The sequence below is a fragment of the Grampus griseus genome, assembly GCF_964374135.1.
Source record: "Grampus griseus genome assembly, chromosome: 20".
Classification (NCBI taxonomy): Eukaryota; Metazoa; Chordata; class Mammalia; order Artiodactyla; family Delphinidae; genus Grampus; species Grampus griseus.
The window spans coordinates 54,957,422-54,982,552 of record NC_139014.1 but is presented as its reverse complement, the minus strand read 5'-3'; positions in this window follow the sequence as shown (position 1 = coordinate 54,982,552).

Genomic DNA, 25,131 nt, shown 5'->3' with positions numbered 1-25,131 from the left:
TTTCCCCAACCTGGCAACTCCTCCTGCAGCCACTTCTGCTCTCTTTATTCTCCTAACATAGTTATACTGTGATTTTTGGTTGAACCAATATCTGGTGTTTGCCTTACTGTGACAATGTAAATATGGTCCATGGCTGAGTCACGAGAGGTGCAATGATTACAGCTTATTTCTTATACAGCATAGTAGAAACAATGTTATGTGTTCACCCCCTGTTTTCTATTCCCGAGAACACAGGAGATTACATTTCCCAGCCTCCTTTGTGTTCAGCTGGGACCATGTGACTATGTTCTGGCCAACGGATATGCAAGGGGAATTGATACAGCCCTTTCAGCCCCAGGCAGTCCAAGACCTTCTTCACACTCAAGGCAGCCTGAGTGAAGGGCACTGAAATGGTAGAGTTGCAAGAGGGAAGGAGGCTGGGTTCCTGAGTCACCACCTGGAGAAGAGCCGCCGACCAGCCTCAGCCTGTGATGCGGATGAGATATAGATTTTTCTGTCTGAAGCCACTGAGATTTTAAGATGGGTCTGTTACGGCAGCTACCATTAATACCTAATACTTTCAGCCATTTTTTTTTATTGTTTTACAGTTTGCTTAGGATCCTTTTAATCATCCTGATTCATTCCCAGACTCTCCCACAGAATTAAAAACCTCCTCTCAGTAAGGTCAAACCCCCAGGCTCTTCAATTGTGCTCTCTGCCTTTCCCCCCACCCCCAACTAACCCTTGTGCCTCGTTGATGGGACTTCAGGCTTTTCTCTGCCTGACAGGGAGGAAGGAGGCTGGTTGGAAGGGGAAATAGGTTATATTTAAGGAGAGGTGGTCTCACTTAATGGTTAAGAGCTCAAAGTTTTCAAATTTAGTAGCTCTTTGACTTTGGGCAATTTTCTTTTTTTTTAAATTAATTAATTTAATTTATTTATTTTTGGCTGAGTTGGGTCTTTGTTGCTGTGTGCAGGCTTTCTCTTGTTGTGGCGAGCAGGGGCTATTCTTCGTCATGGTGCAGAGCCCCACGTCGTTGTTGTGGAACACGGGCTCTAGGCTCACGGGCTTCAGTAGTTGTGGCACATGGGCTCAGTAGTTGTGGCTTGCAGGCTCTAGAGCGCAGGCTCAGTAGTTGTAGCGCACGGGCTTAGTTGCTCCACGGCATGTGGAATCTTCCTGGACCAGGGCTCAAACCCGTGTCCCCTGCATTGGCAGGTGGATTCTTAACCACTGCGCCACCAGGGACATCATGGGCAATTTTCTTAACTTTTCTGGGACTTAGTATCCTCATCTGAAAAAATGGGGATAATTGTAACCTCAACGTCATAGGACTGTTGTGAGGATTAAATGAGATATTCTTGTAAAGTGCTCTCAGCAGGATTTCTGGCGTATTGCATGTGCTGATAAATGCTAGTTATTATTGTAATTAAGATGAAAAAGCTCTGGGGAATGACTGCACTCCCCAAGCGTCAGGGAATATAACGTGAGAGTGAGTTTTCTGCCTTGCTTCTGACTATAGGTAGCTGTTCCCCAACTCTAGAGACCATCAGAATGACCAACTTGGGGAGGTGTGTCCCAAGGTGTGACAGCAGCCTCTCCAGGGATGGGGACCATGTGCCTGGAATCTTCCTTTATGTCCTCAGCACGGGCTGAGCTGGCCTGAGCTGGGACTCCCTGAAGGTCCTTGGCTTCCCCACTTCAGGTGCTCCCTCCCTCCACCCTCGGGCTACCGGGCAGTGCTGCTCAGTCTTCTTCCTTCCCTTTGATTGGAGATGGGTGCCAATTAGCTTCATAGCAAATATTTATTGAGTATGTGCTACATGCCAGGCACTGTGCTAGGCAATGGATTATAAGAGTTAACAAATAGAAAGACTTTGCCGTTAAAGAGTTTAGAATTAAGTGGGAGAGGCAGATGGTGAAGAAATGAATGTATAATTATACACTGTAGGCCAGGCTGGAAAGGAAAACATCGAGTCCTGGGAGGGAGTATCCAGCGTGACTTCACCCTTGGGGCAGTGAACTCTCGCAGTCGGCAGGGAAACTCATGCAGGATCTAAGAGACCACGAGAAGGAGTTTGTATTTTATTTTAATTGGAAAGCAGAGGAGCCCTGACTAGTTTAGAGCAGGGGACTGACATGATCAGGTTTGTGTTTTAAAGAGGTCGCTTTATCAACCACTTGCTCTGTGCCTCAACTATCATGGGAAACCACGGTTGGAGGAGCAGAAAGGGGAAGGGAAGGACCACGAGGGAGGATGAGACCTTAGTAATCTGACTGCGGTCGATTTCAGTTGCTGCATTTTTTGGTCCTATCCTGGATAGTGGGTGTCACCATGGCAACCTAAGTGGACGAATGATTCAGGCTTTAACAAATGTCGAAGGTTGTCAAATGTCAACCATGCAGGTCTGTGTCAACGCAATACAAATGTCTTCCCCACCAAACCTCCTCTCCCCACACACCCAGAGGCATTTCTGATTTTGAAGCTTAGTTGGTTTCTGTTCATTGGAGAACTATGTTTTGTGAAGGCAAGCAATAATTAGACCTTGAGACTCCTTTCCCGCTTAACGCCCAGAAGAATGTTTGCATCAGACTAAACCAAACCCAGCATGGTAGTGGGATAAACTGAGCCGGAAGTGCAAAGCCGAAGGCACTTTGATGCTCGTGCCTCTTTTATCAGAGGGGCACACAAATCCGGTCAGTAAGAAACATCTTCCCCGTCCACCTCCCAGGCACTGCAGCGTTCATGTTCCCTCCTTGGAGTTTCCATTATACCTTGAACATATCTGTATTACGGCTTTTATCACACTTTACTCATCTGTTGGTTCATTCACCACATATTAAACGTCCAGTGGTCAGGTATTGTGCCAGGTGCTGGGAACAGAGTGTCGAACAAGACAGGCCCCGTTTGCATGGACTTACATTGTAGTTGGGGTAGATGGACAATAGTCCAGCAAGCAAAGTGCTGAGTAAGATCACTGCAGACAGTATTAGGTTCTCAAGCAATTAGAGGAGATTAGGCTTTAGTGGTTAGTAGTGAAGGACTCTTGCTATTTCTTGGATATGCTACCTTCATTCCCTCATCAGTGCCTTTTGACTTGCTGTTCCCTCTCTGGAAGGTTCTCCTGCACTTTCCCACGGCGGCTTCCTTTGGCTCATTTTGGTCTCAGCTCAAAAGTCACCTCCTCCGAGAGGGCCCCTCTGACCACCCCAACCAGAGTAGCCCTTATTTATGCCTTTCATTGTTTGTGACCTGCCTCAGCCCACTAGAAGTACAAGCTCTCCTGCAGACAGGTTCTTAGATTTGTGGGCTGTTGGTTTCGGCCATGGTCTGGTCTGGAAAACAGACGCTACTCTCCGGATTCCACATGTGAAGGAATTAAGATGGGGGGAGCCTTGGGTGGGGAGGGGGAAAGTGAGGGGTTCTCAAGAGCTCACCGGGAGGCCACTGTGAATTTTGAGAAATGCTGGAACTGGTTGTCAGTGATTTCAGTCTGCTGCAATAAGGAAAGTCGTTTTCAAGAGTCTGCCCAGAAGCTGCTGCGAATCTTAAAATCTTCCAGGAAGCCTCTGCTTGCTAGCTCACTTGCCGGCAAGTAGTAATTTGCAGGTACTTACCTGGAAGTTGCTGCAGACTTCACATCCATCATTTTGAATCCATCTCCATGACAACCTAGAACCCAGAAACGTACAGGGGAGGAGATTCTGGGAAATGTGGTTCTTGGCTTTCCCTTCGTAGAGCAGACTACAGAAGTGGGAGGCAATGTTGCCAAGTTGAAAACACAATCCAACATGCCATTGTATCTCCAGTCTCTAGAACAGTACTTGACACATAGCGGGTGCTTTGGTGGGATAGAATCATCCTCAACTGGCTGACTCCAAAGCCCATGCAGTCCCATTCCAAAACCAGCTGAACAAGCTATGACCTTGACCCTGGAGCCCCGGCTGGAACTGCTGACCAATAAGTCCCAGACAGGGTCTGTGCCACACGTATGCCCACAGAATTGTGCATATTAGGGACAGGAGCAGTGGGGGAGGCTGGAGTGCCCAGGGAGTTTATGAGAGGATAGGCTGAAAAAGGGACCTCCAACCCTCTGTGATCAATCCTTCCTGGAGGTGGTGGCATCTCTCTCAATCACTAGATTGAGAGAGAAATACTGCTGCCCCAGGGTAGCCATCCCTGATGGCAGAGGAGATGCATAGCCCTTGAGGGCCTGGGCATTTGGCCATGAGTAACCCCTCTGATGTTAAAAGATATGGGAAGTCTCTTGTTTTACCTTTTAAATTAATGTGAATTTTGTGTGCTCTCCTATAATGTGTATGATTGCTTTCATATGAAAATAAGCCTATTCTCCCCCATTTTGGAGTCACACTGATGCTCCACGTGGTGTGTTGGATTTAGTAGGAGGTAGGGGTGGAAGCTGCGGGTGTACCAGGCCCCAGGACCAGCTACTGCGAGGCCTGGTGCAAAATGAAAATGTGGGGTCCCTTGTTCAAAAATTAGAATTTCAAGACTGTACCAGCAGAACATTTTTTCTTTTAAACATTTTTTTTTCTTTAATGTTGTATCTATTTTGTTTATTTTTGGCTGCATTGGGTCTTCGTTGCTGCACGCCGGCTCCCTCTAGTTGCAGTGAGCGGGGGCTACTCCCCGTTGCAATGTGCGGGCTTCTCACTGCGGTGGCTTCTCTTGTTGCAGAGCACGGGCTCTAGGTGTGTGGGCTCAGTGGTTGTGGCACAGGGGCTCAGTAGTTGTGGCTCGCGGGCTGTAGAGCGCAGGCTCAGTAGTTGTGGCGCACGGGCTTAGTTGCTCCGCAGCATGTGGGATCTTCCCGGGCCAGGGCTCGAACCCGTGTCTCCTGCATTGGCAGGTGGATTCTTAACCACTGCGCCACCAGGGAAGCCCCCCAGCAGAGCATTAAACCAAGTGTGGGGCCCTTCTGAGCACAAGCCCTGTGGGACTGGTAACAAATGACCACAAACTAAGTGGCTTAAAACAATACAGTAGGGGACTTCCCTGGCGGTCCAGTGGTTAAGACTCCATGCTTCCAATGCAGGGGGTGCGGGTTCGATCCATGCTGGGGAACTAAGATCCTACATGCCGTGAGGAGCGGCCAAAAAAAAACCCCCCAAAACAAATTAATTTTCTCCCAGTTCTGGAGGCCAGAAATCTGAAATGGGTCTCACTGGCTGAAATCAAGTTGTTGGCAGGACCACCCTTCCTCCTGAGGCTCTAGGGGAGGCTGGATTTCCTTGCCTCCTGCAACTTGTGAAGGCTGCCTGCATGCCTTGGCTTGGGACCCCCTTCCTGACATCACTTCAACCTCTTGCTTCTGTTGTCGCATCTCCTACTTCCTCTGTCGTCAAATCTTCGCCGCCCTCTTGTATGAAGATTGCATTTAGGGTCCGTGCTGGATAATCCAGGATAATCTTGAAATTATTAATCACATCTGCAAAGTCCCTTATGCCACAGAAGGTAACATTCACAGGTTCTGGGGATTAAGACCTGGTTAACTTTTGAGGCCATTATTCTGCCGACCCTACATGCCCTTGAAGTGGGCCCTGCCAGGCTCACAGCTGAATCCTCTGGTTTGAAAGAGGCAGCCTTTTGAGGCTCAGAGCAGAAAGGCGAGTGGGACAGACGTGTGAAGGAGTCGGGGAAAGGATGCCTTCTTCACCTGGATCTTCCATGCTGGCCCCAGTGGGAGGAGGCTGTGTCCAGTGCCCGGGGGCATCCAGAGATTCATGGCTTTTGTGTTGCCCCCTGATTAGAGTTGCCAGATTTAGCAAATAGAATTGCAGGACCCACATCACGTGGGATCTTCCCACATCGGGGCTCAAACGCGTGTCCCCTGCATTGACAGGCGGATTTTTAACCACTGTGCCACCAGCGTATTTTATTTGGCTACCCTGTCCCTGATTCTTACAGCCACACTGTGTTGCCTTCCTCCAATGGCTGTGCTCAGTCTCAGCCTCTGGGGCTTTGGTGAGACCCCCATCGCTCTCCTTCTAGCAGGGTTTCAGGCGTGCGGCCAGAATAAGAGAAGCTGGGCCTGAGGGTTCACAGGCAGGAAGAGGGTTGACAGGGAGAGAGCCTCAGGGTGGCTGGGGAGGAGGCCTGGGTTTGTTGATCTTAAGGAAAACAGCAACACTTCCTTACCGGGAGGGCAGAGCATTTCCAAGGTGATTGCTAACTGCCCCCCACACCCTCACGAAGACGTTGTGTCCCAGCCCTGGAGGGCCATGGGCCTTGAGTCCCTGTGGCCCCCCGAGGGTCACAGGCAGCTCCTAAGTGCAGGATGCAGGGCTCATGGAATAAACACCACATTTCACTTCCTTTGCAAACATCGCACATCTGAGAAACTAATTTCCTTTTCTGAGACACGTCTTTCCCAGCTGTGCAGGCCCTGGGCAGGCTGGGGTCAGACAATAAAATAGAAGTGGTTGGGGCAGCAGGCTGGTGGAGTGAATGCCCCCCCAGTATTGCAGTCAGGAGGTCCCTGTGCTCTGTGAGGATGCGGATCTGTCCAAGTTCACTTCCCTGAGACGGACCACAAAGAAACAGACCACGTGGCTCTTGTTCTCCTATTGACAGTATTCCATAGACCCCAAGCTCTGATGATGATTGTAAGAAGCATTGTTATTTTATGTGCCGACAGCAAAAGAACGCTGCCAGCTATGTTATACTGTTAATTGAAACGTGCACCCCAATTTCAGAGTTGTGAAATTGTGAAAAGATGGGCATCTTAAGAATCAATGACATCGTGTTAGGTTTACTGTCAGCTCCAAGCTAGTGGAATGGAGCCATGGAATAAATAATCATAACAATGACAATGATTTATTTATTAATTATTGATAATGCCTGTGTTTGAGTCATGCGGCATCACTCTTCTCCTTAACAGTTAAGAAAAACTGGTTCCCAGTCAAACGTGCGCATGGTGGGTCTACTGAAGCCCCCACCCCATGTCTGGGTTTCTCTTCAGGACCTCCTGCTTTGATTTCCTAAATCCACTGAATTCTCCTCTGCCCCCCTCCCCCCACCATGTACATAATTTCCACTTTTTAAAAAGACTGTGGGGACTTCCCTGGTGGTGCAGTGGTTAAGAATCCACCTGTCAATGCAGGAGACACGGGTTTGATCCCGGTTCCAGGAAGATCCCACATGCCGCGGAGCAACTAAGCCCGTGTGCCACAACTACTGAAGCCCACGCACCTAGAGCCCGTGCTCCGCAACAAGAGAAGCCACGGCAATGAGAAGCCTGCGCACCGCAACGAAGAGTAGCCCCCACTCGCTGCAACTAGAGAAAGCCCACGTGCAGCAAAGAAGACACAACGCAGCCCAAAATAAATTAATTAATTAAAAAAAGAAAAGATTGTGATAAGATACACAGAAAATTTACCATTCGAACCATATTGAAGTGTACAGTTCAGTGGCATTTAGTACATCTCCACTGAATTCTTGCTCTCGCTACATCTTTCTTCCAGGGCATGGTTTTTTTTTCTCAGCCCTGTGTGGAGTTTACAGAAGAACCTAGTATTTTCCTCTTGATTCTGCAGATCGGCCACCAGCACAGGCTGTGGGCTATTAGCAGATGATTACTGAAACCTTGAAGGAGTCAGAAGGGGTATAGCCCGCCCAGCCCAGCCTTAACTCTAACGCTCTCTCTTCTTGCAGCCTCTGCGAGACATTGGCTGCCTCTTGGCCTCGAATCTGCCTCCCAAGGTGTTTCCCAGCTTTCTCTCCTCCCCTCCATCTCAGGCTTTTCTGCCAGCTCCTTGCTGGGCTGCCAAACTCCTGACTTTATCGCAAGGAGCCATTTTGCTCCCTCTTCTCCCTGACTTCCTTCCTACCACCTAGAGTTTGCACCTTTCACAGGTGTTCTCTATACAAAGACCGCCTGGCCCCAAGAGAGCTTATCTCCCCCGTCAGGGAGAAGCCTGCCCAGCTGTCAGAGATTTGCCATCTCGCCGATTGCTTTAGATGCGGCCAGGCTGCTGTCTCTACGCCTCGTAGAGCTCAGGCTCTGCAGCCGAGGGCAGACGCGTGCAAAGCCAAGTCCGTGTGGTAACTGTCATGCTCTGATAAGGGGGCACTCCGAGCCTTTTGGAGCAGAGAGGAGGGGGTCCTAACTCCGTGAAGGCTGGCTGCTGCAGTATGTTATTGCCGAGTTCCCGTTTCTCCATCTGGTATTTGCTCCCAAAGTCCCTTTGGGAATCCCAGTTCCTGTTCTCACTCCATTTGGTTGGGGGCAGGCTGACCCCATCCCCAGGCTCCAGGGATGGACACATGCCCCCGGGCTGTCAGGCCCACTGGGACATTGCTGGCAAGAGTGACTTGTTCAGAGATAGGCGTGGGACCCAATCCAGGCCAGTGAAAGCAACCCTAGGCCTTGTCCTGGAACTACTGAGTCAGAGACACTCCCGTGCTGCTGGCGCTGCTCACTGGTAGGCCAGGAGCCTGGAGATGCTGGCGGTAATCTGGTCACCACATGGAGCGGGGCTGCTGGAGAGTGAAGACAAGTCGGAGGAAACCAGCGTTAAGAACAGGAGAGCGATGACTGGATACCAGGTAGGAAAGCCGAACATGTCACTTTTCTGCATAATGAAGCTTGAGTTAGGCTTTTGTGGACTCTAAGAACCCTGATTAACAGTCCTGGAAGGCTGCAAAGCAGGGGGAGGACGATTGCGTAGGGCTTTGAATGATAAGTAGGAGTTTCCAGGCAGCAAATGTGAGGAGCATGTTCTAGGCAGAGTGGGTAGCACGTGTGCAGGTGAGAAGGCAGGGACCGGAGATGCGGGTGGCGGCTGGATGACGGAAAGCCTTAAGTGTCATCCTCGGGGATTTAGACGTGGTCCTGGAGCTGGCTGCCGTGCTGGGGTTTTACTCCCACGAGCTTATGCTTCCCCATACTGCAGATGAAGGAACTGAGTCTAGGAGGTGTGAGGCAGAAAGTTTGCAGTTCAGTGACCCCACCGGGAGTGCCACACAGGTTACGAGGCTAAGCCCCTCGAGGGATGCAGAGAGGTTGGCCTTGGCACCCACGGGGCCGATAGGTCAGGCAATGAAGGGACAAGGAGCTGCCTTTGACCGGGTATGTGCTCAGACCCAGGCCCCCTTATGTGTCCTTCTAGCTTAGTTTTCTGAGACCATGGAGGGTGAGAGACTCAGGTGAGTAGGGATCGCCTGGGGGTTCTCACCCTGGTTGCACTTGAGAATCCCCCTGAGGGGTGGGGAGTTAAAACTACAGGTACTGGGCCAGCACAGACCTGACTGTTGGTACGTTTCAAAGCCTTTTTAGGTGATTTTAATGGACATCAGGGTTAAGGGCCATTGGCCTGGGGCAGTGGTTCTCAATCACTCTGTGAGATTAATTAAGGGAAAGTTAAGAGAGTAGGGGAGAGAAAGAATACTCCCTGGGCTTCATTGATAGACTAGGTCCTGTGCTGGGTACCTGACAAGCAGTATCTTGTTTAATCCTCCCTACAGCTTTGCCGTGATATCCCCATTTTACAGACGTGCTCACTGAGGCTTGGAGAGGTGTAGCAAACTGCCAAGGCCATAGAACTAGTCTGCAGGGGGGCTGGGTTTTCAACCCAGGCCTCTGTGACTCTGCACACACATGCTCCCTCCTGCCAGCTGCCTGGCAACCTGAGAGGTTGCCCAGTCCATCTGGGCAGGCCCCACCTTGGCCGAAGCCATTATGGGGTGCTCTTCCATAAGTGAGGGTCCCAGTCCTTGTGAACCGGGAAACAGGAGGAGGCGGCTGTGCTTGGAAGCTCGGCACCTACGTCCTCCTCTGCAATGCTGAGGGGCCTGGGCCAAGTCACTGCCTCTGTCTGGGCCACTGTATTAGTCAGGGGTTTCCAGAGAAACAGAAGCAACAGGGTGTGTGTGTGTAAAGTGATTTATTACAAGGAGTTGGCTTATGTAATTATGGAGGCTGACAAGTCCTAAGATCTGCAGGTGAGTCGGTGAGCTAGAGAACCCAGGAGAACTGATGATATAGTTCCATTCTGAGCCTGAAGGCCGGAGAGCCAATGGTGTTGTTTCACTGAGAAACCCTGCGGGCCTGAGGCCAAACTGATGTCTCTCTTTTTTTTTTTTTTAATTTTTATTGGAGTATAGTTGATTTACAATGTTGTGTTAATTCTTCTGTACAGCAGCAAAGTGACTCATATATATATGTTTTTTCATATTCTTTTCCATTATGGTTTATCACTGGATACTGAATACAGTTCTCTGTGCTACACAATAGGACCTTGTTGTTTACCCATCCTATATATAATAGCTTGCATCTGCTAATCCCAAACTCCCAACCTTTTTCTCCCCTACCCCATCTCCCCCCTTGGCAACCACAAGTCTGTTCTCTACATCTGAGTCTGTTTTTGTTTATAGATATGTTGATTTGTGTCATATTTTAGATTCCACGTGTTAAGTGGTGTGTGGTATTTGTCTTTCTCTGACTTGCTTAGTATGATAATCTCTGGGTCCATCCATGTTGCTTCAAATGGCATTATTTCACTGTGTTTTCTTATGGCTGAGTAATATTCCATTGAATGTATATACACCACATCTTCTTTATCCATTCATCTGTCGATGGACATTTAGGTTGCTTCCATGTCTTGGCTATCGTACATAGTGCTGCTATGAACATAGGGGTGCACGTATCTTTTCAAATTATAGTTTGGGTATATGCCCAGGAGTGATATTGCTGGATCATATGGTAGTTCTATTTTTAGGTTTTCAAGGAACCTTCATACCGTTTTTTCCATAGTGGCTACACCAATTTATATTCCCACCAGCAGAGTAGGAGGGCGCCCTTTCCTCCACACCCTCATGTTTCAGTTTGACTCCAAAAGCAAGAAAAAGCCAGTGTCCCAGTTTGATGGCAGTCAGGCCGGAGGAATTCCTCCTTACTCACAGATCACCGGGCTTTTTGTTCTGTTAGGGCCTTCAAGTGGTTGCGTGACGCCCACCCACATTAGGGAGGGCAATCTGCTTTGCCCAGTCCACAGATTCAAATGTTAACCTCATTCAAAAACACCCTGACTGGAACATCTAGAATAACATTTGACTAAGATCTGGGCACCCTGTGGCCCAGTCAAATCGACACCTAAAATTAACAATTAAAGTTACTTGGGGAAAAGTAGAGGGGTTGGTAAGCTGGCAGCAGGTCAGTGCCCAGGCTGAGGGGTGCGTGTGAGTCATTTAACCTCTCCCAGCCTGGTACACATGGTCCTGGGGGAGTCACATGACGTTATTTTTCACAGCTGAAAGCCATTTGAGCTTCTTGCTGGCCATGGCTGTTCTCACTGGTACTACTAACCAGCTTGCGACCCTGTGCTCCACTTGGACTGTTCTGTTGGGACCCAGGACGGGTGTGAAATGAGGCCCAGACAAAGCTGGCCAGTTGGGGAGATAAGTGACAGTCTCCGCTTGCTCTTGGCTTCCCTTCCTGGCTGAGTGTGGCTGGGAGACAGCATGGGAGCTGGGGCTGGATCTGCCTTTAGAGCTTCCTGAACAGAGGAGAGTCTTGCCCTGCATGTGGGCTCTCACTCTGGCCAGGAACAATGGACTGGGGCCCAGTGTATCCGAGGACTGGAGAACGCCTGTGGCCCTGCCCTGGGGGAGGCCAGGTGCTGCCCGGAGGGTGACCTTTGCTGTGCGGGGTGGCTTGTGGGTGGAGGGGAATTAGTAACCCTCTGGCTACTTCTGTATAGGGTGTCCTAACGTGCCCACCACTGCCCTTAGATCCTGACTCCAGAACCTGCCTTTTCTTGCTGTTTGCTGCTACCATCTTTCTGAAGCTTTTCTGCTTATCCATAAACGACATTTTGACATTCAAGCTTTCTAAGGAAAGAGCTCCTCTTATCAGCACAGACCTGTGTGTCCTTTATGCTTGCTCCCACACGCTCACTAGGTTTGACATGGTTTAGTTTCTTCAGTGCTGGGTCTGTGAGGATGAGAAAGAGGAGGAGTGGGTTGTGGGACCCACCCTCCAGATCGAAGGTGCTCCATGGGTGATGATCTGTGAAAGGCCTCAGGGTCCCTGCCAGGGGGCTGGCTGGTCTCTAGAGAGGCAGAGGGACCCTTAGAAGGGCCACATCCCTGGAAGTTGCTGCCTAGAGTGGGGGTAGGTGCAGAGGGAGCATGGGGGCGGAGACAAGGAGGCCCACGGCGGAGGGGTTGTTATAACAATTCTAACACCATACACTTGATAGTATTCCTACACCTCCTACACCTGCTGGGGATGCAAGCCGGACCACGGGAGATGGTACGCAGCCTCCTCAGGAGAGCAGCAGGTGTTACATCTTAAATGGCTTTCACATTTTTTCTTTTTCTTTTTTTTTTTTTTTTCGGCCATGTGGCATGCGGGATCTTAGTTCCCGGACCAGGGATCAAACCCAGAGGCCCTTGGCAGTGAAAGCACCGAGTCCTAACCACTGGACTGCCAGGGAATTCCTTTTCACGTTAAAATATTAAAAGAAAAAGAAAAAAGGTGGGGGGATTTCCCTGGTGGTCCAGTGGTTAACACTTGGCCTTCCAATGCAGGGGGTGCAGGTTCGATCCCTGGTTGGGATCTGCTTTGCTCAGTCCACAGATTCAAATGTTAACCTCATTCAAAAACACCCTGACTGGAACATCTAGACTAGACCCTGACTGCCCCACTGCCAAAAAACCAAACCATGAAGCAGGAACAATGTTGTGATGAATCCAATAAGGACTTTGGGAGCGGTCCACATCAAAAAAAAATCTTTAAAAAAAAAAAAAAAGGTGGGGCTTGACAATACATAAAGGCAATATTTTGCAGAAGTATTGGCGTGCCTGGTGTCTGAGGAGGTGGGGCAGGCACGGGGGCAGTGGGCAGAGAAGGCAGCTGGTGTGGTGGGGAGACTGCTTACCTTGAGCAAATAAATTAATAAGTTGAGGCTGATGGGGGCCAAGTTTCTTACAGTTATGTGATTTGCAAACATGGAAAGGGGGATGTCTAGAAAGAACCCTGAGGTGTGACCTCACTGACATATGCATACTTATACACACATTAAAACCATGAATTTTATGTATGTATGTGCAGATTTATAGCTATATAAATATATATAGTTATAGGTGTTTGTACCTGTATACGTGCATGCATTTCTTAGTTTGTAGATGGCCTAGAAGCGATAGCATTCTAATGTGGTGGTGAACACACCAAGCTCCCAGATCTTGGTTTCTAATCACCATTCTCCACTAATATGAACCAGGGCTTCTTGGAAAAGTGGCGGCTTCTAGAGATGGAGCAGGGAAAGGACAAGGTGAGTCTGGAACATCTTGTGCCAGAAAGGAAGGAAGTGCTCCAAGAATGATGACATAAAAAAAGTTTATAGGGATCAGCTAGAAAGGGGGTCTTATTGATCAAATCTGGGCAATTTGGGCATCAACATTAATAATGATAGTACTGGATAAAACTTGTTGAATAAAATAGGAATCCATGAGACCATACTGATGTAGTTAAGTAAGTGAACAAATTAATAGGAGAGAAGGATAAGCTCTTTCTTGCAAGAGATTGTCAATTAATGATGGAAATAGGAAAAATCCACATTAGGCAACCATCGCGGTGATAGCTGATTCAGGCTGGACTTGTCAATGATGCTGAGACTGGCAGGTGAATGTTTGAAGAACAGGCTATGGGTGTAATGCTGCAGTGTATCTCCAGAAAATATTTACCAATTACAAAGGGAAAAATGGTGATTTTCTGGTAGAAAAACCTGGCAGACACCAACCTGAGCAAGTGATCAAAATGAACCTCACCAGGGCTGGGTAAGTTGACATCATGGGCCTCCTTAGATGAATGAAGCCTCATTTCTGTGCTATTCCTGCCAAGAATGCATGGCCTGAGTCTCATCACAAGGAAACAACAGTCAGCCTCAGGTCAGCAGTACCTATAAAATGAAAGATCTACACTCTTTAAAAAAACAGCTGTCAAAGAAAGACACGAGGGTCTTCCCTGGTGGCGCAGTGGTTGAGAGACCACCTGCCGATGCAGGGGACACGGGTTCGTGCCCCGGTCCGGGAAGATCCCACATGCCGTGGAGCGGCTGGGCCCGTAAACCATGGCCGCTGAGCCTGCGCGTCCGGAGCCTGTGCTCCGCAACGGGAGAGGCCACAGCAGTGAGAGGCCCGCGTAACGCAAAAAAAAAAAAAAAAAAAAAAAAAAAAGACACGAAAGACCGGGAAAGAGAGGGGAAATGGTACAGTTTGGAGGAGACTGGAGAAACATGACAACTAAATGCAAGGTGTATTCCTAGATTGGATCCTGGACCAGAAAGGGAAAAGGAAAAAGAAACATTGGGACAGTTGATGAAATGTGAATGGGGTGCAGATTGAATGGTGATGCTGTGCCAGTGTTGATTTCCCTATCGGGAAGGTTATGTTGCAGAGTGTTTTGCTTTTAGGAAATATACTCTGGAGTATTTAGCGGTACTGAGACATCCTATCTGCAGCTTGCCCTCAAATGTTTCAGAAAAAGACTGATGATTGTAGATATTGTGTGTGTGTGTAAAGAAAGGTTTTGTGCACACATGCGTGCAATAAAGCAAATGTGCAAAAACATTAACACTTGGGAAACCTGACTAAAAGGAATAGGGCAGTTCTTTTTATTTTTCTTACAGTTTTTCTGTAAATCTGAAATTACTTCAAAATAAATTATTTTTTGAAAGATAAACCCATTCATAGCCCAACCAATCCACAGGGAGCTATATAAAGTTTTAGAGCATTTCTTCCTGGTTTCTGTGGACTTTTATGTAGTTAAAATCATGTTCTATATACAATTTTATATCCTGCTGTATCATTTAACATGGTAGCAAACATTTCCCTGTGTGTTTGTTATAAAGGCTCCATAAACATTGTTGTTAATGACTACATAATGCCCCACTGAGAGGTTGTATCAAAAATTACCATTCTAGGGCTTCCCTGGTGGCGCAGTCGTTGGGAGTCCGCCTGCTGATGTAGGGGACACGGGTTCGTGCCCCGGTCCGGGAGGATCCTGAGTGCCGCGGAGCGGCTGGGCCCGTGAGCCATGGCCGCCGGGCCTGCGTGTCCGGAGCCTGTGCTCCGCAACGGGAGAGGCCGCAGCGGTGAGAGGCCCGCGTACCGCAAAAAAAAAAAAAAAAAATTACCATTCTAACTATTGTTGGACAGTATTCAGGTTATTTCCTTTTTAAAAAATTATAAATCACACTGCAATGACTATCTTTGATAATAAAGCATTTTATGTTTGTCTTAGGATAGACTTCTAGAGATGGAATTATGAAAGGATGTGAATATCTTACGATTGGTACCAACTGCTGTGTTGCTTTTCAAAAGCACTGAGTAACATCATAATTCCCAACGGCAGTGAGTGAGCACTAGTCCCCATACACCCTCCCCAGCATTTTAAAATTCTTTATTCTTTTGTTAGGTGGAGAGTGACGACATTGTTTCATTATGTTTTCCTCTGATTTCTAGAGACATTGCAAATTATACTATCGGTTTGTTCTTCACTCATGTCACCATGCTTTTCTTTGGCTCTTCTAGACTGGCCACTTCTCCAAGGACTGGGTCCAAGCGACCTTTGTATCTAGGGTAGAGCTCTTACCTCCTAGGATCGCTGGCCCCTGGTGCACGTCTGCCTCTCTCTGGAGACTCGTGACTTCGAAGTTGCTCATGTGCCTGGCTCCTTCTCCTCGGGGACTGTTAGGGGAGCCGGGACTGTCTAGGTCAGCCCGTGCCCTTTCCCAATTAGTTCTTCTGGTTCCTTCCAGCTCCCAGGCCTGTGAGCAACTCTCACCCACTTTCATTTTACTAGACTTTTCCCCTCCTTTATCATTTTTGAAAAATAAAAATCGGATTATTGATTTTTTTTCTCCCCATTATAAAAGCAATATAGGACCACTATAAAAGTTCAGATGTTATAGAAAGGTGTGAAAAGAGAAGACCAACCCCTCCACAGTCATATAACCCAGAGCTATCTGGCATTAATATTTGGAATTTTTAAACAATTTTTTTCTATGTATGTAAGTATAGACTAATTTTTTGTAAAAATGAGCTCACTTTTTAACAGTAAAAAAAAAAACCCTTTTAAGGTTTATTTTTAAAAGTTGGCAGTAGACCTCAGATTTACATATACAGTTTGCATTCAGTACTTTTTTGGGTAACACAAACCTGAACACGGCCAAGCATCTGTTAACTTTCGTGTTAAAAACAAATTTCTATTTGTAACGTGCAACATTCCTGAACCAGTGTAGAGACTTTGCTTGGAAGTTGCATGTGCATGTGTGTGTTTAAGAAAACATAATTTAACAAGTGCTATCTTAAGCCTCGAAGACATGTTCTGAAAAAGTAAGAAAGTTGGGAGGAAAACTTCAGGTCATATCTAGTCCTTAAAACTTTTAGGGATCAGCCTCCAATTACCACTGTGCCATGTTGATTACCAATCCATTCACCTAACTAAGCATTTGCATATGGCTTGAGCTATCCTTTTCATTTGTAAAATTATTATTTTTACTGTAATTGTAGGTTTTGATTAATTTTAACATGGCAACATATTAACAAGTCACTACTGATAACAGGCTTTTCGGTTTGCACAGGATTATGAATTGTAAGTAAAATGAAACAGCATCTCCAGCTGACAGATGGATACCCAGGTCACACGATGTCTCTTAAAGTAAGCTTGTGACACTCCAACCAGGGAACTGTAGCAATGAGGAAACTGTTGACAAAGAACAACCAGGGAATATTTATCTCAGTACAGGCTGGAATCTGTACTTAAGAAAGTGGCTGATTATATCTGAAGTAGTACAAATTGTAACCAGCAAGAATGTTTTCTCAGAGCTCCCAGTAGAATTAGTCAGTCAGATGAAAAGGAAAGTATGGAATAGCCTTGTTCATTTAGGAAATTGTCCTAACAGCCAGTGCAAAGGTAGTAACTTCTGACCGAGAGTTTATGGGTCTTATAAGTCATTAACTTATAAACGCTTTTTAAAAATTATTTATTTATTTTTGTCTGTGTTGGGTCTTCATTGCTGTGTGCAGAGTTCTCTCGTTGTGGCGAGCAGGGGCTATTCGTTGTGGTGCGTGGGCTTCTCATTGTGGTGGCTTCTCTTGTGGAGCATGGGCTCTAGGCGCACAGGCTTCAGTAGTTGTGGCATGTGGGCTCAGTAGTTGTGGCTTGCAGGCTCTAGAGCACAGGCTCAGTAGTTGTGGCGCACGGGCTTAGTTGCTCCGCGGCATGTGGGATCTTCCCGGACCAGGGATCGAATCCGTGTCCCCTGCATTGGCAGGTGGATTCTTAACCACTGTGCCACGAGGGAAGTCCCATAAGTCATTAACTTATAATGCTGACTTATAAAGGACATTGATGAGGATAAAAAGTTCTCTGTTAAGGCTTTAGACAGCTGGATCTCCAAAATCTAAGACCTGAAATCCAAATTAATGTTACAATAAATAAACACATTAATTTTTGGCACATATGGAAGCTTGGGGTTTTAGAGAAATTCAATAATTTGAACAAGCTCTTCTGAAATTGAGAATAAAAAACCCTGTAAATAAGGAAAATAACTTGAGAAAATAGACATATAGTATTTATTAAATCTAATGCCCCAATTTCAAAATCCCTGAAATAGGATATAAAGTTTACCAAAAGTTAAAGATTGATGGATGCTAGTGAATTATAAAATACTCTCTAAAATGGTGATCGTCTTTTTACCTCATTCCTTGTGTGAGAATACTGAATAATCTTTTCCTTGCTCCAGCAAGGCAGATAGCTACCACCTGAGGGCTGGTTTGTTTGTGATAACTAGGACCGCAGAGGCCAGTTCTGTGAAGAATGAGCAGCCATATTTTATAGTTAATTTCAGACAATCCGCGCAAACACACGTGAGAAAGACGTGCTTCTTTGATTTCCTGTCCCTGCCTTTTCCAGTGTTTCTTTCTTGGCTGACTGTTGTCTTCTGGTTTCGTTTTGTTTTATAGCCTCCAATTAGCTTCTTACTGATTCCTTTTCACACTCGATTGGCACAAGTGTGGGCCCAATCTTGGCTGTATCTTGCCTGTAGGACTACCTCTGCAGACGTCCTCGGTGTGGTCACCCCCAGATTTCAGGGACAGTCTGATGGCCACCGCCCCACGTCACCAGAGGGACTTCGGCTCAGCGTGTGCTCGGCCATCCTGGTGGGCCAGTGGGACCAGTGGTCTCATTTTGTAGCTTGGTTGTGCTTATGTGAGCTTTTTCCCCTGGAAGAGTATCTTGCTCCATCCACTCTTAGTGCAAAGTAACGGAAGCCCACGTTTGTTGGGTGCCAGGCATTCTGCTAAGTGCCCCCAGATGCAATATAATTAGTTACTCCTGTGAGGTAGGTGCTGTTATTATGATCCCCACCTTCCAGACTGAGAAACTGAGTCTCATAGAGGTTGATGTCCCCAGTGTTACATGTTAGTAAGTGTAGAGATGGGACTTGAGCCCAGGTCGGTCTGCACTCCCAGCCACTGAGCTAGGTGGCCTTTCCTTTGGGTGTGCGCCTTCTCAAGTTGCTTACACACCATCTCACACGCACACGATCTCTCTCACACACAGACACACACTCACACCGTCTCTTGTGCACATGCAGAGCATCTCTCCTTCACCCTCACCACCTGTCGCCACCCCTCCATTTGTTGGCCACCTGCCCGATCTCTCATTTACCCCCCCCGTCTTCCTCTTTTATCCCGACACAATCTCTCTGCTGCCCCTACAATCTCTCTCTCTTACTCCCTCACATCTATTGCTCTCTTACTTTCCCACTCTCTCACCCCCTCTTACAATCTCTTTCACCCCAAATTTCTCTCTCACCCCACGATATCTTTCTTCCTCTGCCCACAATATGTCTCTCTCTCTGGCCCCTCTCCCCGCAATCTTTGTCTCTCTCTTCTCTTTCACCCCTGCAATCTCTCTCACCCCTACAGTATCTCTCTCTGTCACCCCTTCTACTCTCTCTCTCTCTCTCTCCTTCATACACATGCACCCCACCCACACTCCTATACCCACCCCAGCACCCACAGAATCCATCCATCTCTGTTGCGCACACACAGTCTCACTCACACAGAGAGTCTTTTTATTACTCTGGAATAATATTATATGTTTATGCTCTTTTGAGGCCTGCTTTTTTCACTAACTCACTTTAAGAAGGGCCAGGAAAGGACTTCCCTGGCAGTCCAGTGGTTAAGACTCTGAGCTTCCAATGCAGGGGGTGTGGGTTTAACCTCTGGTCGGGAAACTAGGATCCCACATGCTGTGTGGTGTGGCCCAAAAAGTTAAAAATAAGAAAAGAAAAAAGAAGGGCCAAGAAGAACAAAACAGATTCTCTCCCATCCTGAGTCCCTCTCAGCAGAGCCTCCAGGCCTCCTTTCCCCCAGTGGAGCCTGGAGCCCAAGTCACAGTGGAAAGGCCTAGAGCACCGGCTCTGTGGTGACTCTGCAGGCCACAGGCTGGGCCTTGTGTGAGCCTGGATCTCGCTCCTGGGAGCCCCTGAAGGGGTGCTGGGGACTCACACCCTGATGAAGCCTCAGATGGGGCAGAGATGCGGAAGCCCCGGTGGACCCAGTGAACGGCTCTCCACAGTTTCTTCATTCCATGGAAGGGATTCCAACCATGCGCTTCATGGCCCTTTGTTTTTCCTTTCCCTGGAGTCAGTTTTCCTCCAGTTATTACGGGAATGAAAATCATTCTAGAAAATGAGAAAAGCAATGGGGGAAAAGCCCCAAAGCACCCATGCCGTACGAGAGCTGCCAACCATTCATCTCCAATGGCTGCTTCCGAGACCACAGAGATGCTGTACCGTCATTTACTCACCCATTTCCCCATTGTTGGTATGTCATTAGTTCCTTCAATCTATACCATGCTTTGTGTGCACAGATTTTAATGGCAATCTGGATTGTTTACTTACATATATTCTTAGAAGTGGAATTCTTAGAAGAGGATTCTTCTTAGAAGTAGCATTACTGGGTTAAGGGTTTTGAGACCTTCAACCAAATGCAATGTTTTGCTCTTGCATTTAAAAAGGACAAGCTTAATTTTTCAGAAGTGCAACTACTGGGCAAAACAAGAAAAGGTTATACTTCGTGCTGTTCGTAATTTTTATAAGAGTGGACTATCATTTTGGAAAATTACAGCCTGAACGGTGATGATGTTTATGGTATTTGAGTCACCAGCACATCTATACCTACCTGTGTTTGTCGCTGTTGATTCGTGGTGTGATATACACATGTATACACACACATACACACGCGCACGCACGATAGATGGATTTAGTTTGCTTGTATTTAGAATGTCAAATATTAGGTTGAATCATGTGAAATTCCATTTTCATAGATCAAAAACAGTTCCATATCAGTAATTTCACATGGTTCAGCTTAATATTAAATATCGTCCAAGTTCTGAATCCAAACTTACTTCTTCTTAGCCTATGCAAGCAATCTCCCTACCTCATGCCCAAGTACTCACATGTTGAAATATTATCTTATTGCATTTCTTTTATTTTGCACTTAAATTGCAAGTCGAGTATTAAGTCTTTTCAGTTTGTGTGTAAATGGGTCATTTTTATCACCAAGTTTCATTTAAGAAAGGCAAAGGAAGCATTAAAACTCTTTATGAAAAGGGAGTATTGGGTCTGATAGGGCTGAGAAATACCAGGTTTGGTGTTGGCCTTCTTAAAACAGGACCCATAACATTGTATTCTATACAAGGGTGCTGCTTGAAAGAATTTCAACATCGTAGTTACCAAGTCATCTTATAATTGTCAAGTCAGTCTCCCTACTGAGTTCCTTAAGGGTGTCTTAACAACAGCAGAGGGAAACCAACATTAGAAGTGCCCGTCTACCATGTGCCCATAGTAAGAGACATCATTTCATCTAATCCTCACAGCAACTCGGTGAGGAAGTAGGACTGGCCATGGTTTACAGACAAGGAAACTGAGGCGTAGAGAGGTAAGGATTCTTGCCCACGATTACATGGTCAATAGCAGAGCAGGAATTTGGACTAAGTTCTATGGAATTCTAAGGCAGAGTTGCCAGATAAAATACAAGATGCTCAGATAAGTTTGAGTTTCAGATAAACAGTGACTCTGAATGTTATAGTGTAAGTGTGCCCCAAACATTGCATGGGACATGTTTATACTAAAATGGGACTTCTTGTTTCTCTAAGTTTCGAAATCAACTGATTGTTCTGCATTATTGTTAAGTCTGGCAACCTTACTCTTTCCCCCTCTGTCACTTCCCTTGCTTTTCTTACTCAGAATGTTGCTCCCTAGATTTTTATTCCAAAAATGTCTTTCAGGCCCCAGTGTGAGTCACTGGAGAGGCAGCAAGAAGTAACAGAGAGCCTTTCACGGGGATTGTGAGGCCCTGGGGCCTGGCCCTGATCGTGGGAAAGACATACCTTCTGGAACAGTTTTCTCATTTGTGAACTGGAGAGTTGAACTACACCATCTCAAGGGTCAGAAAATATTTACTGGGCTCTGACCGTGTGCCAGGCACTGTTCTGGGCTCTTGGACTCCATCAAAAACCAAAACTGACAAAGTTCCCTGTCCTCAGAGAGCTAACATTCTAATGGGGGAGAGACAGACAATAAACAGGTAGTAATAATGCCGGCTACCCTTTTCTCAGGTAGTATTGGGTCAGGCCCGCTGCTGGGGACTTCACAGGCCTAGGCTCCTCTGGTGTCCCTTTGTGCCCACCCCATCGGACATCCAGGGCAGAGTGTGGTGCTGCCACACTGTGGTAGCCGGGGTGGGTCCAGGTTTTGTGAGGCTGGGGACTCTCTTTAAGAAAAGCATATAATATTACCAGACTCCTCCCAGGATCCTAGAAAGAGCCTGTGCAGGAGAGGCTGCGAAACGGAAGCTTCAATAGCGTCCCCGTAAATACGGCCCTGGGCTCAGTTGGTGATTGTTGAACGAACAAACAACCTTGTAACGTAGCTTCCCCATTTATGACTGTGGATACTGAGGTCCAGAAAGGTGCAGGGACTTGCTCAAGTTCATAGAGCCGGTAAGTGGCAGCGCTGGTGCTGATAGGGTTCAGTAGGGAGAGAACGTGGCAGTGGAAAGCTCCTAGGCTTTGGATCATGAAAGGCCTGGATTTAAATTTGACCCTTGTGTGGACTTGCTGGGTAACTTTGGCCAAGTGTCTTAACCTCTCTGTGCCTTTGTGTCCTCATCAGTAAAATGGAGAAAGCAGTACTGCTCCTGTAGGGTAGCTGGAGATGATCAATTAATGCTCATTTGGAGGAAGGATCATTCCCTGCTCGAGGGGAGGCCTGGGGCTCCACTAATGCTCCTGGGAGTGCCCCCGCCTGCCTTGGGACTTTGGAACCCACACTTAGGACCAATGGGGGTGGGATTGGCGCAGGCAGCCAAGAAGCACATTTTTGGAATGACTCATCTATAGCCTCCTTCCTGGAGGGTTCAGCCTGACGGGTTTCTCTCCAGAAGCCCCTGTTGGTGTGGGTAGGAGGGGAAGCACAGGAAGGGCCAGAGGTTCCTGCCAATGCTGGCTGTGTCCAACCCGGATATTTAGAGAAGAACTCAGGACAAATATCCATTAACAGTTTCTTTGAGTCTCACACAGGAGGGCAACTGGAGGGACAAGGAAGGGGAAACTACCATTGGTGAGCCCCCTACCACATTGCCAGAGTTTTATGTACAATTTGTAACAGTTACCAAAAACTTATATATATATATATATATATATATATATATATATATATATATATATATATATATATATATATAAATAAAATAACTTCTTGTGTGCACTGTGCTCAGTGTACTAACTCATTTAAACCTTACAACAGCCCGTTAAGGTAATAACTACCCCCATTTTTTGGATGAGGAAAACTGAGGCATAGAGAAGTTAAGTAATTTATTCTAGTTCATACACCTAGGGAAACAGGATTTAAACCCAGGTGGTTTGGCTCCACAGTTTACGTGAGGGTGGCCCTTATAAAGTAAGTACTACATGCCCCTTTGACAGGTGAGAAAACTGAGGCTTGCCTGAGGACAAGCCTAGATCACACCGTAAGTAGCAGAGTTTGATTTCAAACCCAGGGCTATCGGACTCCAGAGCCCATGCATTTTCTATTCCGCCAAGGTGTCTGCCAGTCCAGGGCAGAGTTTGAACCTGTATCCCTCTGCTCTTGTGGGATGTCTGGGATTCATTTCCTGAGATGCTCAAGGTTAAATTCTGGTCTCACCTTGACCCTAGCCCAAATCTCCTTCACGCTAGCTTGTTGCAGCTCCCAATTTCTGTAGAAATCAGGCCAGGTAATGTCAGAGGTAGAATGTCGCTCGCTCTGTGTTAAGATTCTGACGGTGGGAAGTAAGATGGGGAGTGGTCCCTCAGCCTCCAGCTGTCCTAATTGTCAGGGGCTGTGTCCCCTTTGCTGCCATCTCCTCTGTTGAGTCCAGAGGAGGTGCTCAGTGATGCAAAGTGAATGAGCTGTGGGGACCGGGCCTTCCCAATGCTTCCTGCCTGTGACAGTGTTTGGATGGCTGGTGCCCTGGAGGACACAGACCTGGGTTTGAGTCCCCGTCTACCACCGTCTGGCTTGGTGACACCGCACAAGGCACTCTCTGAACCTCAGTTTAATAACAACTCCTACTTGAAAGGGTCATTTTGAGAACTAAATGAAATGGCACATGTGAAGAGCCCATCCGGCACCAGGCTTGGCATCTTATAGATCCTTAATACATATTCTCCCTCCCTTGCCCAGGGCCTGAGGGGCTCTCCTTTCTTGCCCCATCTGCCTCTTTTTCTTAAAAAAATTGTGGTAAAATATATATAACTCTATATAAGTTTGATAAACGTACCATTTTAACAACTTTAAAATATACAATTCAGTGGCATTGAGTACCCTCACTTGGTTGGGCGACCATCAACACCATCTATCGCCAGAACTTTTTCATCATCTCAAACCGAAACTCTGGACCCGTTAAACAGTATTTTCCCATGCCCCTCTCCCCTCAGACCTTGGTAATCTCTCTTCTTCTTTCTCCATGAATTTGCCTGTTCTAGGTACCTCGTAAATGGAGTTATACAATATTTATCCTTTTGTGTCTGGCTTATTTCACTTAGTATCATGTCTTCCAAGTTATCTGTGTTGTAGTGTGTGTCAGAATTTCCTTCCTTTTTAAAGCTGAATAATATTCTGTTGTATGTTTTTGCCACATTTTGTTTATCCATTCATCTGTCGACGGACCCTTGGGTTGCTTCCACCTTTTGACTATTGTGATTAATGCTGCAGCGGACAGGGGTGAGCAAGTCTCCGTTTTAATCCCTGCTTTCAATTCTTTTCAGTATATACCCAGAAGTAGGATTGCTGGACCATATGGTAATTCTATGTTTAATTTTTTTGATGCCCCTCCCTTCTTTTTTTTCTTTTCTCTTGTTAATCTGTCTTTTATTTTTTAATTGAAGTATAGTTAATTTACAATGTTGTGTTAGTGTCAAGTGTACAGCAAACTGATTCAGTTACACACACATGCACACACACATTCTTTTTCAGATCCTTTTCCATTTTACTTTATTACAGGATATTGAATATAGTTCCCTGTGCTACACAGTAGGACCTTGTTGTTTATTTTATATATAGTAGTGTGCATCTGTTATCCCAAACTCCTAATTTATCCCTCCCTCACGCCCTTCCCCCTTTGGTAACCATAAGTTTGTTTTCTATGTCTGTGAGTCTTTCTGTTTTGTAAATATAGTTCACTTGTATCATTTTTTTTTTTTAGATTCCACATATAAATGATGTCATTTGATACTTTCTCTGTCTGGTTTCACTTAGTATGATGATCTCTAGGTCCATCCATGTTGCTGCAAATGGCGTTCTTTCGTTCTTTTTTATGGCTGAGTAATATTCCATTGTATTCCACATCTTCTTTATCCATTCATCTGTCGACGGACATTTAGGTTGCTTCCATGTCTTTGATACCCCTCCCTTCTTAAACATTCTCTCTCCCCCTCCCCTTCTCCTACCTAGCTCTTACCATTTGACCTTCATGCTGGGAAGTCCTCTTGGTGTGTTATTTCTTTTCGACCTGGTTTGACTTTGGTAAGGGACAACTTGGGAAGCTTTGAGATACTACTAGCAACCGAG